This window comes from Perca fluviatilis, chromosome 2, assembly GCF_010015445.1.
Source record: "Perca fluviatilis chromosome 2, GENO_Pfluv_1.0, whole genome shotgun sequence".
NCBI lineage: Eukaryota > Metazoa > Chordata > Actinopteri > Perciformes > Percidae > Perca > Perca fluviatilis.
In genome coordinates, this window is record NC_053113.1 from 40,980,808 (window position 1) to 40,995,441 (window position 14,634).

Consider the following 14,634-nt stretch of genomic DNA (forward strand, 5'->3'; position numbering starts at 1 on the left):
GCCCTGTTGTTAGACCTTGAGCTTGAGAAGTAACACCTAACCAAGGGCAACGTGTCGCGTGCAGAGCAGCACTGTGATTCATTGGCATGTATATGGCTGCCTATATATCTTCAGGAAGCAGTAATAGGTGGGGGTGGTGAGGGGACCATGGGGGAAATGGGCTGCTGCCGCTTGAGTGGCTGCTAATGTACTCTTTCCCATGATAATACGAAACCGTTGGAAGGACGATGTGTTATTATTATGTTCTAATGGTTTAAACAATACAAATGAAATGCTGTACATAGGTTCTCCATGATCAATATTATTATGTATAGGGGTGCAACTCATTTCCTCGAGGCCAAGGTGACGCCTTCAAATTGCTTGTTTTGTGCAACCAACAGTCCAATGCCTAAGGATATTCAATTGACCATGATATAAAACAGAGAAAAGGCTAATCCTCACATCTAAAAAGCTGGAACCAGTCAATGTTTGGCATTTTTGCTTAAAGGTCCAATGTGTGGGAATTTCTCCCATCTAGCGTTGAGATCATATGTATATCGCAATCAACTCTCTCGCACCACGCAGTTCAAAGTACGTATTACAGCTACGGTAGCCTTCACGCTTTTTTCTGATGACGCCGGTCCACGGGCTCTTTTCAATCTCCTTTTTCTTTTAATCTGGGTGAAGAAGAAGACTCCTGTTCCTGAAATTTGGATTTTGAATACTTGTGGTCCTCCGTGTTTCCTTCTTCAAACTTGCCGGGGCCGAGAAGCTACGATACCCATTAGCAGCATTAGCAGCACCTGTGAGTTTATGTCCTGTATGTCCCTTACCGGCTAACGTATTTCAAGATGGAGCATGAATATGGAGCGTCTACCCCAGTTCATGTGAATGCAAATGTAAAATTTCAAGCCAATAGGAATACTTGGAATTGATGGTGGAGGTAAATATTCATGAAAAAGGACAAGTTGGTGAAACGGGCAACACAGATTTTGATAATGAACAACTAAACACGTTACACTCTGGACCTTTTAATAAATGACTTAAACCATTACATATAATTTTGTTTTGATTGAATTATTGATTATCTGACTAATTGTATTGGAGCTGCAAAGATTAATCGATTAGTTGTCGACTATTAAATTAATCGTCAACTGTTTTGATAATTGATTAATCGGTTTAAGTACTTTTTTTATGAAAACAAAAAGGTCAGAATTCTCTGATTCCAGCTTGTTAAATGTGAATATGTTCTAGTCTCTTCTCTCCTCTGTGACAGTAAAGTGAATATCTTTGAGTTGTGGACAAAACAAGACATTTGAGGACGTCGTCTCCAAGCTCTGGGACATTTTACGGAACAAACTACTAATCCTTTAATCGAGAATATAATCGACAGATGAATCCTCTAAATTGTTTCCGCAATAGCTAAGCTAGGTATATCCATTATATTACTACATAGAACGGTTCTAACCATCTCAAACACCAGATCACATGTTGGCTGCTCCACTTTTGAAGTCGAGAGAAACACTCCACCCTCTCTCTCCGCCATCCCATTGCTTTCTGCAGTGGCACGTCAAGTGTGATCCAGACCTAATCTACCAGGCCAATAGTAAGGTCCCTGCAGGGAGCCAGGGGGCCCCAGGCCCAGCACCGTTGCCTCATCCGTCTTCAAGACAGGCTACAGGCCGGGTCCAGCCTAGCGCCTGTCCTGTCCTGCTTGCATATGCAGAGCTACGAGGGGGATGCTGAACCCTAAAGCCTTTATCTGGTCACCAGGTGGGCACCGGAGCAGTGGCCTGTCTCTTCCCCCGCGCTCTGTTGGTATGCGTGGAAATGAAAATAAGTAAAGACTGGCCTTTTTTCCCTGCGGGGAGCCTCCAGCCACCTCGGAGGCAACAATCAGGCGTGACCGCTCTCGCACTCAGAGGTGACGATGGGCAAATAGCCTGGGAAGTTAGTTTCACTGGCTGGGCTGTTTGGGCTCTTTCCTGTTTTCATTCTGGGTTCCATTTTGTTTTGGAAGCTGCTCACATATCACACATAAATATTTGCCGAAACAACATTTCATATTATTGTTTTCTTCCTGTTGTAAATTTCCGTCGTAGCTTTGTCACGTAGCCAGAGTAGAGCAAACAATCAAGTCTCTCGCAGTTATGCAAACACACGCACACGGTGCACAGGCAGCCAAAGATGCTCCTCGTCAGTGTGTTGTTCTCAACCACGCAAAGACTTTAGAAGACAAAGAACTGTTTGCAAGTCATTTGTGTGCCCTTTTTGCTTGTGTTTTGTCACACAATGCATCCATCTGGCTGTGGTTTGAAGGCTTCACAGTCTGTTTTAGCAGCATTGTGTGAATCGGTAGAAGTCAGCATTTGCCTGCAGCTCAGCCGAGCCAAAGTAGCGCACTTTTTAAATTAATTAACTTCATCGGTTATCTGTCAAATAAAACGCCGATACAGATAATCTGCAAAGTGACAAAAAATGGCCGGATTATCGGTCTATCCCTACTGGATATAATGGCTTAGTGGGTAACGGCAAATAATAGAACAGCTACAACAGTCTGGTAAGTTCCGGAAATGACATCACTTTACTGTAATGCAGCCTTTAAAACCAGAAAAAGACACTCGTGTCATATTATGACATTACGATATCCAAAATCTATAACGGTATCTAGTCTCATTTCACAATATCGATATAATATCAATTTATTGCTCAGCCCTATCCTAAAGTACAATCTTGGTGTTTTGCACGCACTTCTGTATATATAATTCAGCATTCAACAATAAAGCTCCGTCAGACAGACGGCCAGCCTTATGGTGAGTTATTTACTCTGGCAAGTACACTCAGAAAGTCTTGTGGCAAAGTGAATGACATGTTGTCCCTGACAAAGCTGCTGAAGGCCGAGCTCCTTGTTTGTTCATTTCGAGAGGAAGTCAAATACAGCTTCAACAAACTTCAACTTAACACTGCGGTGAAGGAAACAAACGGACTGTTTCAGCTGAAGCCAGATGCTGATTAATCATCGGATTAGAAATTGCCCAATTTGAAAATTTTTTCTTTTTTTTTTTTTTTTTTTTAACAGCAGAAAAATAACCCATGAAATGAGACATTTGAGATAGCAGCTCATCTTTAACCGTCCCTTCCCTCATTTCACCCACTTCTCTCTGCACCAGCATGCTGAGTAAAGAATACATTAGAGGGGAATGAAATCAGGGCATTTAAAGAAAGATTTGAATTGAGTGTCAGTCATGGGTAGACGATCACATTACCACTTGTCCGTTGCAATGACTTTCCTTCCCATTAAGAGGTATTATGATCTCCTCTAAAATGAAATTATAGAGGAAATGGGCTCATGTCTGTGCTGCTGAAATGTTCAGGAGTATACAGAGAATTTTATTTTTGCTATTCTTTTTCTTGATGTCGGTGCCTGGGTATGTCTGTTTTTTTTTATTTTTTTTTTTTTAGGCTTCATTAAATCATAAAATCATCTTGTGGCAGCTCGGCCATCCTGCCCTACATTTCCTGCTGAGTGCTTTTACATGAAATGAAATAGATTTCCACCTACACTGGCTCCATTTGTAGGTACAAATCCCTGCACATCTTTATATTGAGGTAGAAGGAGAACCAGACATGGAAGTCGGTGGGTAAAGATGATTTTTAATCAGCCTCTTCCTCCTCTGTGCCCCAAACCTCAGCTCTGTTACTAGGGCTGCTGAAGGTTTGATGGGAGCTCAGGCTGGGGGAGGGTTGTGGAAGGAAAAGGGGCTCTGGAGGCCGCCCGTGGAATCTTTGCATGCCACCATGAGAAAGTGGGAGGGATTTTTTTTCTTCACCTCCACAGACTCCAGACACCCCCCCCCCCCTCTCTTCATAATGCCTCCCAGCCAGCATCATAAACTGTGCAGCAGCAGCAGCAGCTGGTGTCAGAGTAAAAAAGACGGAGAGAGGAGCGACGCCCTGCTATCTCACTTACCATCTTCTTTAAATAAAGGCCAGTAAGCAGAGTGGGTGGGGGGGAGATTACACAGAAGAGCGGAAGATGTGGCACCCATCCCTACAACGAATCACCAGATGGAGCAGATCTAAATCAAGTTCCCCCCTGCTATAAATACAATGGAAAACAGGCAGACACAGGGAATAACAAGCGGCAGCAAATGCTGCGGTCAACCTCTGTGGTGCTATTCCTCCATGCTTGGCATTTCTCCTCTGAATTCATCCATGAAGGCGCTCAGTTTAGCACGCACCAGAGGAAGGCAGAGGCAGCCCAGGCAGCAGGACATGCCAATCAGACCAGTGGCCCTATTTTCATGTTTTCTCTGCTGAGGAAAAACAAGTTGCATCCAATGAAAATTAAGTTACGTGATGAAACGCTGCATTCACCTTTATGGTCCAGCAGCTGCTCGATATTACAAGAGACTCAGTGCCTTACCACTTCTGTAATTGAATGTTGAACAAGGGGCCAGTTGGGTTAAAAGCTGCTGTGGTCGTTTTCCCCACCCCCATCCTATCGGGTATCATAATCTCTGGATGGGTGGAGGAGGATTTACTTTGTTGGCCCTCAAGGATCAATTAAGCCATCAGGAGGGGGAGACATTAATACGACATGTAATGGAAGGCCCTGGTTTCTCGGGGAACAGTGTTAAATTCATCACCGCCTCATGTTCGCACATTTATCACTGGCACATTACAACTTGTAATCAGTCACAGATGTCAGGGGTGGCGCTGACTCTCTGTCACTTCTCATGTGTTGACACCGGTATCAGTTACTCCATAATGCATTTAATGTATGTCCCTGCAAACTGCGGAGCTCCGTGTGAGGATTTCATGTGGACAGATGGAACTCATTAGATAATTCATTATAACATTTCAACATCACATTTTGTAGTAGAGGTGTGAATCTTCACTGATCTCCCGATTCGATTACGATTATCAAGTCTTCGATTCGATATCTCGATGCATCGCGATGCGTCATATATTATTATTATTATATATTATTATATGCGTCAATACATTTTTCTATTAAAGCCATGTAGGATATTTAATTCATAGCTTTTCAATCTTCAAAAACCAAACATTCTGCAGTGCTCTAATACTAAATAACTTGGATACATAAAACTATGCAGCACTGAGCACATGGCACCTCCTGAATGTGCAAAACATACCAGAATATGTAAACAGAAATGTTGTTAGGCCTACATTACATTATAAACAGAAATAATCGATTATGAGCCGGCCGATTATCGATGCAGCATCGTCCATGTCCACGATTCGATGCATCGATTATTTAATTAATTTCAACACCTCTATTTTGTAGTACCTCTGATTCACAGATGGAAGATTTTCAACACAAAACGACCAAAGTTCAGTTTCCTTCCAAAGTGATGAAAGCCTGTACAGAGGAAATGTGATAACACCTTCCCATTTGAAAGGAGCGCGTAGAGAGTAGCTTACTCAGCATGAAGTGTGACCCTGTGGTACCAATGCTTCATCTTCACACTATAACACATACTGCACCTCTGTCTGTCTGTCTGTCTGTCTGTCTGCCACCACAGTTTGATGAGTCGATTCACAGCTTTCTCTCCAGATTTGGTTTCACACTTCCTTCCCACGAGTTGGTTTCATTCTAACACTGTTGGTGCCAAAAATGGGGAAGAAAAAAACCCCACTATTTGTCAGAATAAACTAAAGCGCAAAAACATTAACTAAGGTGCTTGATGTTTCTATTTCTTTCAACCAGTGTTGTAGTCGAATCGCCAACGGTGGATTTCTGAGGACTATGGTTAACTGCTCCTCAGATCTCTGCAGGGTAAATCCAGACAGCTAGCTAGACTATCTGTCCAATCGGAGTTTTCTCTCGCACAACTATTTTGCAGCTGCTCCGTGCGGAGCTTAGCGCCGCCCATGACGATTGTGTTTGGTTTAAAGAAATTGCCACATAAACCAGAGCACGTTTTTCTCCCATCCTGGAATGCTGTGTGGACTAACCAGACCCTCCTGCGCTCCGCAGCGTGTGGATGGCAAAACGAGACAACTCACGCATTAATATAAACCCTTCCTGTACCTGAATGAAACACACCACTCACTTTACTCACTAATTTAAAGGTGCAGAGGATATACTGTAATTCTACAGAATTTTCCAGTTTTTGAACAGAAATGTCTGTAAACTTAACGGAAAAGGTACTGGTGCATTTCTGCCAGGACATAATCCATTTTTCTACAGATTTTTTTTCTTACAGTGTGGCTGCCTTTCCATCTGATTTCCAAATTAATGAATTGTTTTAATTCATTCATTCCCAAGTTATTGTCAGCATTTGTCAACATTCTCATAAATTACCCAGCAAAACTGGTCCGAAATGAGCCATGCTGCTACAGAATCACACTTCATTTTACACCCACAGTGTCTAGTGGAAGCTGTTATTCTCCAGGTTTTGGAGTGTAGAGAGTTCTGACTCATGTCATCATCAGAACCGCTCCCCATAGTTCAGTGATTGCTTTGCCAGCTGTCAGGCTAAGTCCATTCTCAGTGGATGTTTTCTGAGTTTACAAGCAGTATGGTGGAGTAAGAAGGAGGATTTTGTCTTCCAGGCAAACTCCCTCTGCTACTCAACTACCTCCTGAAAAAACAACTGTTTTTAATGAAGACCTCATGATGCACAAATAGATGTGGAGGCTCTTACCTGAAAACCTGAGGCCAGCAGCAGACGTGCGGACCACCTGTTATCTATCGTGGTCTGTTCTGCTAATTGCTTTGCTGCCTCTCTGTGCCGTGCTCCGATTGTACATGAGTTGCTATGTACTGTATTTGTGTTTTCTGTATGCAGTAATAACCCTCTGTAAGTGGTTTATTGGGTCCCTTGAAGAAAACACGGATACCGGAGATGCTGTGAGAGTCTCGTGGAGCGCTGCCTGCCTAGTTGGCCTTGCCATATGGTGTTGGCGAAAAGGAGCCAGCGCCTGGGGACGATGCAGCCGTATGGTGGCAGGAAATACACAGACGCAGCAGTATGGCAAAACAAGACAGAAGAGGAATGCGAGCCTCTTTACTGCAATGCAAAAACAACGGACCTAACATGAGTACATGCAGTATGACAGAGACGGATGAATGAGAGGAGAAGAATAGAAAAGGGTCAAACATGACCTGCAGACTAAATTACAAGGTGCACGGCGATTCATTTGTTCTCTGCACGGCCATAAAGACTAATGTCTTTTTAATACTAATTCCTCTGCATCGCTCCCTTCTTGCTTCCTGTGCCATTAAACATCGTAACGAAAGAGCTGCGTTAACATCTGTTTTCCTCTAAAGCGCCACAAGCTTTTTATTGAATTCAGCCATTGCTGCGATCTCATCAATGACAGCAAGTCAGGCCTGCTGCCGTTTGACATTTTGAAGGCATTTCTCTTCGGCTCTCTGTTACACACTTGAAAAGAATGATTGTGGAGCATTCAGAGGATTGATGAGGGACTACAAGCCCGAGCCGAAACCAGCCCGAGGAATGTGTAAGCAGCAGTGTGATGGGTGGGTGAGGAGGTGGCTCTCCTGTATTTGTGTGTGACCTTTTCAGAACGACTCTGAGGATTTGGGTGCCATCTGTGCCCTCCGGGTACCACTAATCCCATTGCAGCTACACTCAGCACTTCAACTTTTGCAACATGCCCCTGATCTTAGTCACACAACACTCATATACACATAAGCACACGCCTTTCTTTGTTGCTGTTTCCACTGGAACACGTCTCATATATGTCTCTTTGCATTTTTGTTTCACTTCTTGCATTAGTGTCATTGTGTTGTAGTGTGATTTATAGTTCATGCTTACCCTCTGCTTTTCTGTGGACATTTTGTCAAAACATATTAGGCGATTTGTTAGAAATAATATATTACTTTGCTATTCTGTAATGTTTACTCATTACTAGGGTTGGGTATCGTTTGGATTTTTACCATTCCGATGCCGAACCGGTACTTTTAAAATGATTCCGATTCCTAAACCGAATGAAAATAAATAAAAATGACATCAAAGAAAGGCTCTTTTATAGATGTGGTAGCCGTAATATGCTTTTACGTCCGTTTTGGTGCAAAACAGACAATATGGCATTTTAAAAGTAGCCTACATTTACGGTAGCTAGCTAACGGCAGACTACAGAGAAAGGGGGATATTTTTACGTCCATTTCGGAGCGACGGAGGGAAAATATTTCAATCGACACATTAAGTGGAACCGAAATCAGGAACCGAAATTTGCGTTCGAATCCGGTCCGATTCCTACCGGTTGCATGGGAACCAGCTGTAGTTTCGGTACCCAACCCATTAAATACCTTAACTAACTCACATACACTAAATGAATTAACATAGAGGCATGACTAGACATTTCAGAAACATCAAATAGTGTTTTCCTTATTTTGACTTGAACTTGAATGCAACTGAAGATGTATTTATTGAAGCCGTTGTTGCTGCTGCATCCGTTTCTGTCCATCTCAAAATGCATTTTCAGCCAGCGCAGATTCCTCTTCATTCTTTCGTATTCTCTCTTAACCCTGTCGGCCGAACTTTGAAGTACTCCCTACTTCCTAAATGAAAGTGCTCGGCCCGGGCGTGTTTATCGACTCGCTCGTGCTGTCACGTTCATGCTTACCTGCCTGCCTGCCTGCCTGCCTGCCTGCTGTGCCTGGGCTCCAAAAGAAAATCTTTTGAGACAGACAGAATACTTTGGTCTCTGCTGAGAGGAAGCCTTTCTTTTTTTCTTTTTTCTTTTTATTTATTTTATTTTTTTGCTTTGGCTCCACGACAAAAATCTAGACGTGGTGCAAAGGAATTCCAATCCTGTACTGATCGAAGGACCCACTCAGGATTAATGAATTCATTCTAAGATGTGAACTGATACTTTGTAAGCGCACTCATACACACACACACACACACAGCTCACCACCACCACCTCCACCTCCACAGTCAGCATTGTTCTTGATGTTGGTGATCTATCCTCGGCAATCTCTGGCAACTTCATTTCCACTGTGGTCGTGACAATCCGGTGACCGCGCTGCGTGTGTGTGTGTGTCAGAAAAGGTTTCTCAATTTGTTTCTGTTTGACACTCGCCTCTGCAGTTTGGTTTTGCTGTCGAGTGTGTTGCAGCTTCTCGAGGTTTTTCTGCTTTTCTTTTCATGACAGTTCACCTCATTTTCTTCTCCTCTGCGTTCCCTCGTGTGGCAGACCAAACTTTTATGCCCTGACTTTGCTTTCCTCTTCTCCTGGTGAGTGAGAGATACAGTCTATTGGATGATCAAAGTCTTTCTTCCTCATTGTGGTGGAGGAAAACAGAAAGAAGCCTCAGGATATATGGCACAGAGGTCTCTCTGGGATACACACTGTGGACTGCCAGAAGCTGCTCTTGCTATTATTCTCATTTTTTTTTTTTTTTTAATGGTAATTAGTTTTATTGCGAACACCTTAAAACTGATGCGGGCAAAAGATTTTTCCTTAGCAATCAAGAGACCACTTGAGGCAAAACATATTGTGATATTAAACCCGGGTGTTTCTAAGTGTTTCTGCCCCTGTTTGATAATTCTCTCATCATTTGAAAATCATTTTCAGACGTTGGAAGTGATGACGAAAAAAGATTTGGTATTTGGAGCTCCAGGTCAAATTCATAACAGCAGGATGGAAGAAACACTCGAGATTGACAGTCCAGCAGTGAGGGGAGAGTTTAGCCAAACTCTATTGGATTTGTGCACCGTGGCCATATGCAATATTTTCTCCTCGCGTGTGATTTATTATTGTGAAGCTCTCATGCAGGACAGCTTTTTTTTGGGGGTGTTTTTCATTTAAACTGGCTGAAAGTGTGTAAGCGCTTCCCTGAGGAATGATTCATCACCAGTTTGCCGGGACGCAAACCAAAGCCCGCTCCCTAACGTATGAACCATTGGAGCAGCCGGAAGAGTTTTCTACTGGTGTCCCCTCCTGGATCTCTGCTGTTCATTCATCTTAACATTGATTTTAATAGTTGGGGAGGTGGGGGTTGGGGGCAGTGGGGGGGGGCGCAACTTTTGAGGAATGGATGGTCTGCGGGCTACAAAGTCTTATCTCATTTATATTTTGTTTATGGCTTACAAGGGGAACCACTATATTATAACGCAGCACAACAACGCTCTCTCCTGGGTGATAAATTGTGGGTGATTGCCTTTGGGGACAATCAAGCCAAACGTCAAACTCACGCTTACCTTTTTCCGAGGCACCGTGCAGATCTTTGCATGCTGGCGACAACACAGCATGTGCAAATAAAGATCTTTAACACTGAGCCCCAGCACCGCTGTTTGCCTGTGATCATCAGATCAGTAGCTGGGTAAGGACATGGTAACCTTCAGGTTTGGTGGGGGGGGATGGGGGTGTTTTTTCCTCTGTGGGGACTTACCCAGTGGGCTGAACTCAACCTCTCCTCCATCAAGAGTCCCCATGTTCCCAGACACCAGCAATTGTGTCTTAATGAATTCACTGAATACTAATCAGGCAGCCTATAGTCCAGGGGGTGGGGCAGGGTTTAACACAGCCAAGGTCCCGTATAAATATGCAGAGGAATTTCTTCTCCCCGCCGTCATCACATTCCTTCTGATTTAGAAAACAACAAAAATGAAATTGGGGCTCTTGCCTTTGAGATATGTCTTTCAGTCTGGTCTGTTTTGTCGCTTGTGCTCATTTGCCGGCTAATGCGCTTGTTTGCCTCATTATGGACTTATGACAGTTGTGTTTTGATTTAGTTTTTGTCCTGAGGGTACCCTGTGATTGTTTCATCCTCAGTGACTTCAAATTCGCTCCAATTCAGCGTGCGTATATTTTGCCGCTGAGACCCTGTGTATACATAGCCTACTGTAAATCTATCAGCACCACTGGCCAGAGGTTATGTCCTCTAACATTAATCAAGACTCAACAGACTTCTAATCTTTTATCCAAGTCCTGTTAGCCCCACGGACAAACTCTTTATGGCTCAATCAATCAGACTGACTAGCTCCGAAATGTCCAGTGGTACATTCCCAACAGCCCTTGTCAGGCTGTTCAGTCACTGTGAGGCTACAATAACAGTGCTAAAGTTATTAACATACAAGAAAATTCATCCCTGACAAAAAAAAAAGTGTTTGCACATGCAATAGCCTGTGATCTTGGACAATTCCGTAATGTGTGAGCAGGAACAAGTCCCTCTTTGAGCCACATGCACTCAAACTGACGATCAGGAGACAAGCTTTTTCGACAGTGAATGGGAGCCTTTGTGGACACATGACATTACACAGGCGAGCTTTTCTGCCTCATCACTGAGAGCTCTATGATAAGTTAATTTCGCTGTGAAGTTTCACAGTATCATGCTACAAAGTTGGTATCTAATTCATTGTCAGTGCAGCAGAGCCACATTTTATCTCTGGTTTTAAGCTTCTGAAGAGACCCGTTCATGTTTCTGAATACTGATGGAACTTTATGAAGCTCTACAGTATTTGCACAGAACTAATTTAACCCGAGGTTGGGAAGTGATGATGGAAGTGATTCTTGATGATTTTAATCCTGATGCGCGTCTGCCATGGTTGTAATTTAAGCTAAATTCCAGTGGAAACAGAGCTGGGCGATATTGAGAAAATCAAATATCACGATATTTTGGACCAAACACTTTGATATCGATACCGTAGGGTTGACTATACTACTGTACTCCAGCCTTGAAAAACAGGAAAAGACAACACTTAAGCCATATTACGATATAATGATATCCAAAATCTAATCTTGTATCACGATATTGATATATAATCGATATATTGCCCAGCTCTAAGTGCAAATGACCTGCCACATCTTGGTGAAGTCAGAGGTCCCAGGGTTATACAAACTAATCCCAAGCAAATTGAACTTGCTTTTTGTATCCAACGATGTCTTTTTCTTTTAGATGCAAAATGTTGTGCACTTATAAGACCGGATGCAGTAGTGGAAACTGTAGAGGACGGTTTCCGAATGCTTTTGGGAGGCAATTTGAAGCTTTTATCTTTGGATCGTGACAAACTATAAAATTATTCACTTCACAGACTTGTATCCGACGTTCTGAATTTCATTTTTCGTATGCTTTGAAGTAAGTAGCTAATTGATTAATTCCATGAGTTCTGAACGTACCATGCTATTAGTCCCGTGCGAATTGAGCGTGAGGCAGTAAGAGTGCAAATGCACCATAACCACCGTGACTGCAGGGTGAAACCACTGGTGCTTAAATAGCATTGTTCCTTTCTTCTGATTTTCTTCTCTTTGAAACATCTCAGCGAGAGGTACTTTTGCTAGGGCTCAGGGAACTATTGATTTTCATTCGTCCTTGCTCCCATGCTATAATCTGTGGATTCATGCCATCGACTGACTCGTATGACATGAATGCCTGCAGCTTAATTGAAGCCACGTGTTTGTGGGAGGCAGTAGTGTAATAGAGGTGTTAAACTGGATGTCCTGGTTGGCTTTGCCTTCAGCCCAGTCCAGAGTGAACTTCTGTGTTAAGACTGTTTTCCCGATGCCAGCCATATATATATATATATATATATTTTATTTAATTTTTTATGGGACTTTCCGCCTTTAATGATAAGACAGCTCAGACATGAAAGGGGAGAGAGAGGGGGAAGACACGCAGGAAAACCGTCACAGGTCGGACTCGAACCCTGGACCCTCTGCATCGAGGAACAAACCCCCACACATGTGCGTCCTGCTCTACCAGCTGAGCCAACCGGCCACTGCACCGGCCCGTTTTAAAAGTTCTCGCTTTATTAGAAACACATCATGTTGGGTAACTGCCTCATTGTTCATTCTGCATTACGTCATGGTGTTTCCACATTTTCCTAAGTGGATACAGGAGTAAACAAAGCAAAGCCATGGATGTATTCCAAATAATGATGTGCGTTTTCAGTATTCTCTGTAATTAACCATATAAACTGCTTCGTTGTCAGCCCACCTGCTAGTGCTCAACCCTTTGGGTTTACATTTGTCTGGGTTCACACTGATCCCGCAGGTTCTGCTTCTTTACCTTAAACATTTTTGATTTAGATTGCTTCAGGGCTTAACTGACAAAAATACAAACTGTTAATCAATATGAATATTTAATAAAGATATCTGTCAAAAACAAGAACCAAGTCATCGCGTTTAGGCAGTGCTCTAACCAAGAAGTAAAAATGATCATCCGTTTTGGGAAAAAAAACTCTCAGGCGTAACACATATTTCATCATGTTTTACCACTGCAGTCCTTTTTAACATAACTGCAAAATAAACACGTGTCACTGTCATGTATATTTTCCACACAATCAGCGTTAAGAAACTGAAGTTTATTCTAGATGTCATTTTATTACCCGTGGGTTCAAAGGACTCTCTAACAGCACTGTTGAAGACAAGGCATCACCCGGAGGCTGCAGATTCATCACCAACATTTATCTCAACATAATAGCATTTGCTTCAATTTACCTGAGTTCTTTTTACTCCCCTGTCAAAGTTGGCACGGCGACAAAAAAATGCAAGATAATGTTCATATCAAATGGAATTGGTAGCCTTTCCTTGACATCTGTTTAGTTTCAGTCTGTTGAATCACCGGGGCAGAAATAGCTTTTCATCCCTGAGCAGACAGGATCAACCAGATATTATATGATTATGTAGCATCACAATACCAATTCAATATAATTCAAAATGCCAAAGGCACACACTGTCTCGCACAACCTGATCTCTGCCTCTCCATTGTATTGCCCTATTGTGTTGCTCAAAGATGATATGACATGTTACATAATGTGTTCTCATTTCGACTATACTCCTCTTCCTCAAAGGCTCTCAAATGTCACCATAACCACCACTTGAGCGTCATCATATAATCTTTATCTACAGGTATCTATCTATCAATCTATATCTATCTATCTGTCTGTCTGTCTGTCTGTCCATCTATCTATCTATCTATCTATCTATCTATCGGTCATCTATGTATCTATCTATCTGTCTGTCTATCTACTGTATCTATCTATCAATCATCTATCTATCTGTCATATATCTATCTATCTATCTATCTATACAAAAGTAAGATTTTTTTTTAAAAGGTCACTTCCATGAGCTTTGACTTAGAAACAGCATACGTCACAGCTAATGAAGAAGAGAAGAAAATTTCCCCTTTAAAAGAATACTTTTTTTACATTTTGGGAAAACTGTACGGTAAATGTATAGCTACTACAGACATGTAGTTAGCTTAGCTTAGCATAAAGACTGGACAAAGGTGGGAACAACTAGCGTGACTATAACAAAATCCACCTAACAGAATCCACGAGTTGTTACGTGCATTTTGATTTGTGCGTGCATTAAAGAAAGGAAGGATAACGTGTTAATTCGTGAGCTTGGGACAGAGCCAGGCAGGCTGGCTGGTCTTCGTGCTAAGCTAAGCTAAGTTAAGCTAACTGGCTGCTAGTGGTAGCTTAATTAATTTACAGACATGAGACTGGTGTTGATTTTTTTTCATCTAACTCCAGGCAAGAAAGCAAAATAAGCACATTCTCAAAATGTCAATTTTTTCCTTTGGGTAAATCATAAAGATCACATCAAGCTGTTCAGTTTTAGGTGAACTGTTATTGTTAACTGTTGTATCTATGAAATCATTACAATGTACTTCTAAAATTGGTTAAAATCTGCTTCTGTGGTTTTATG

The 14,634-nt window shown here is 42.3% G+C and overlaps 1 protein-coding gene across 1 annotated transcript in view; it reads left to right on the top strand.

Moving 5' to 3' along the window:
* LOC120546748 (LHFPL tetraspan subfamily member 6 protein) overlaps positions 1–14,634 on the top strand; it is a 60,027-nt gene that overhangs the window by 24,451 nt on the left and 20,942 nt on the right. The gene's annotated exons all lie outside the window — the stretch shown is intronic.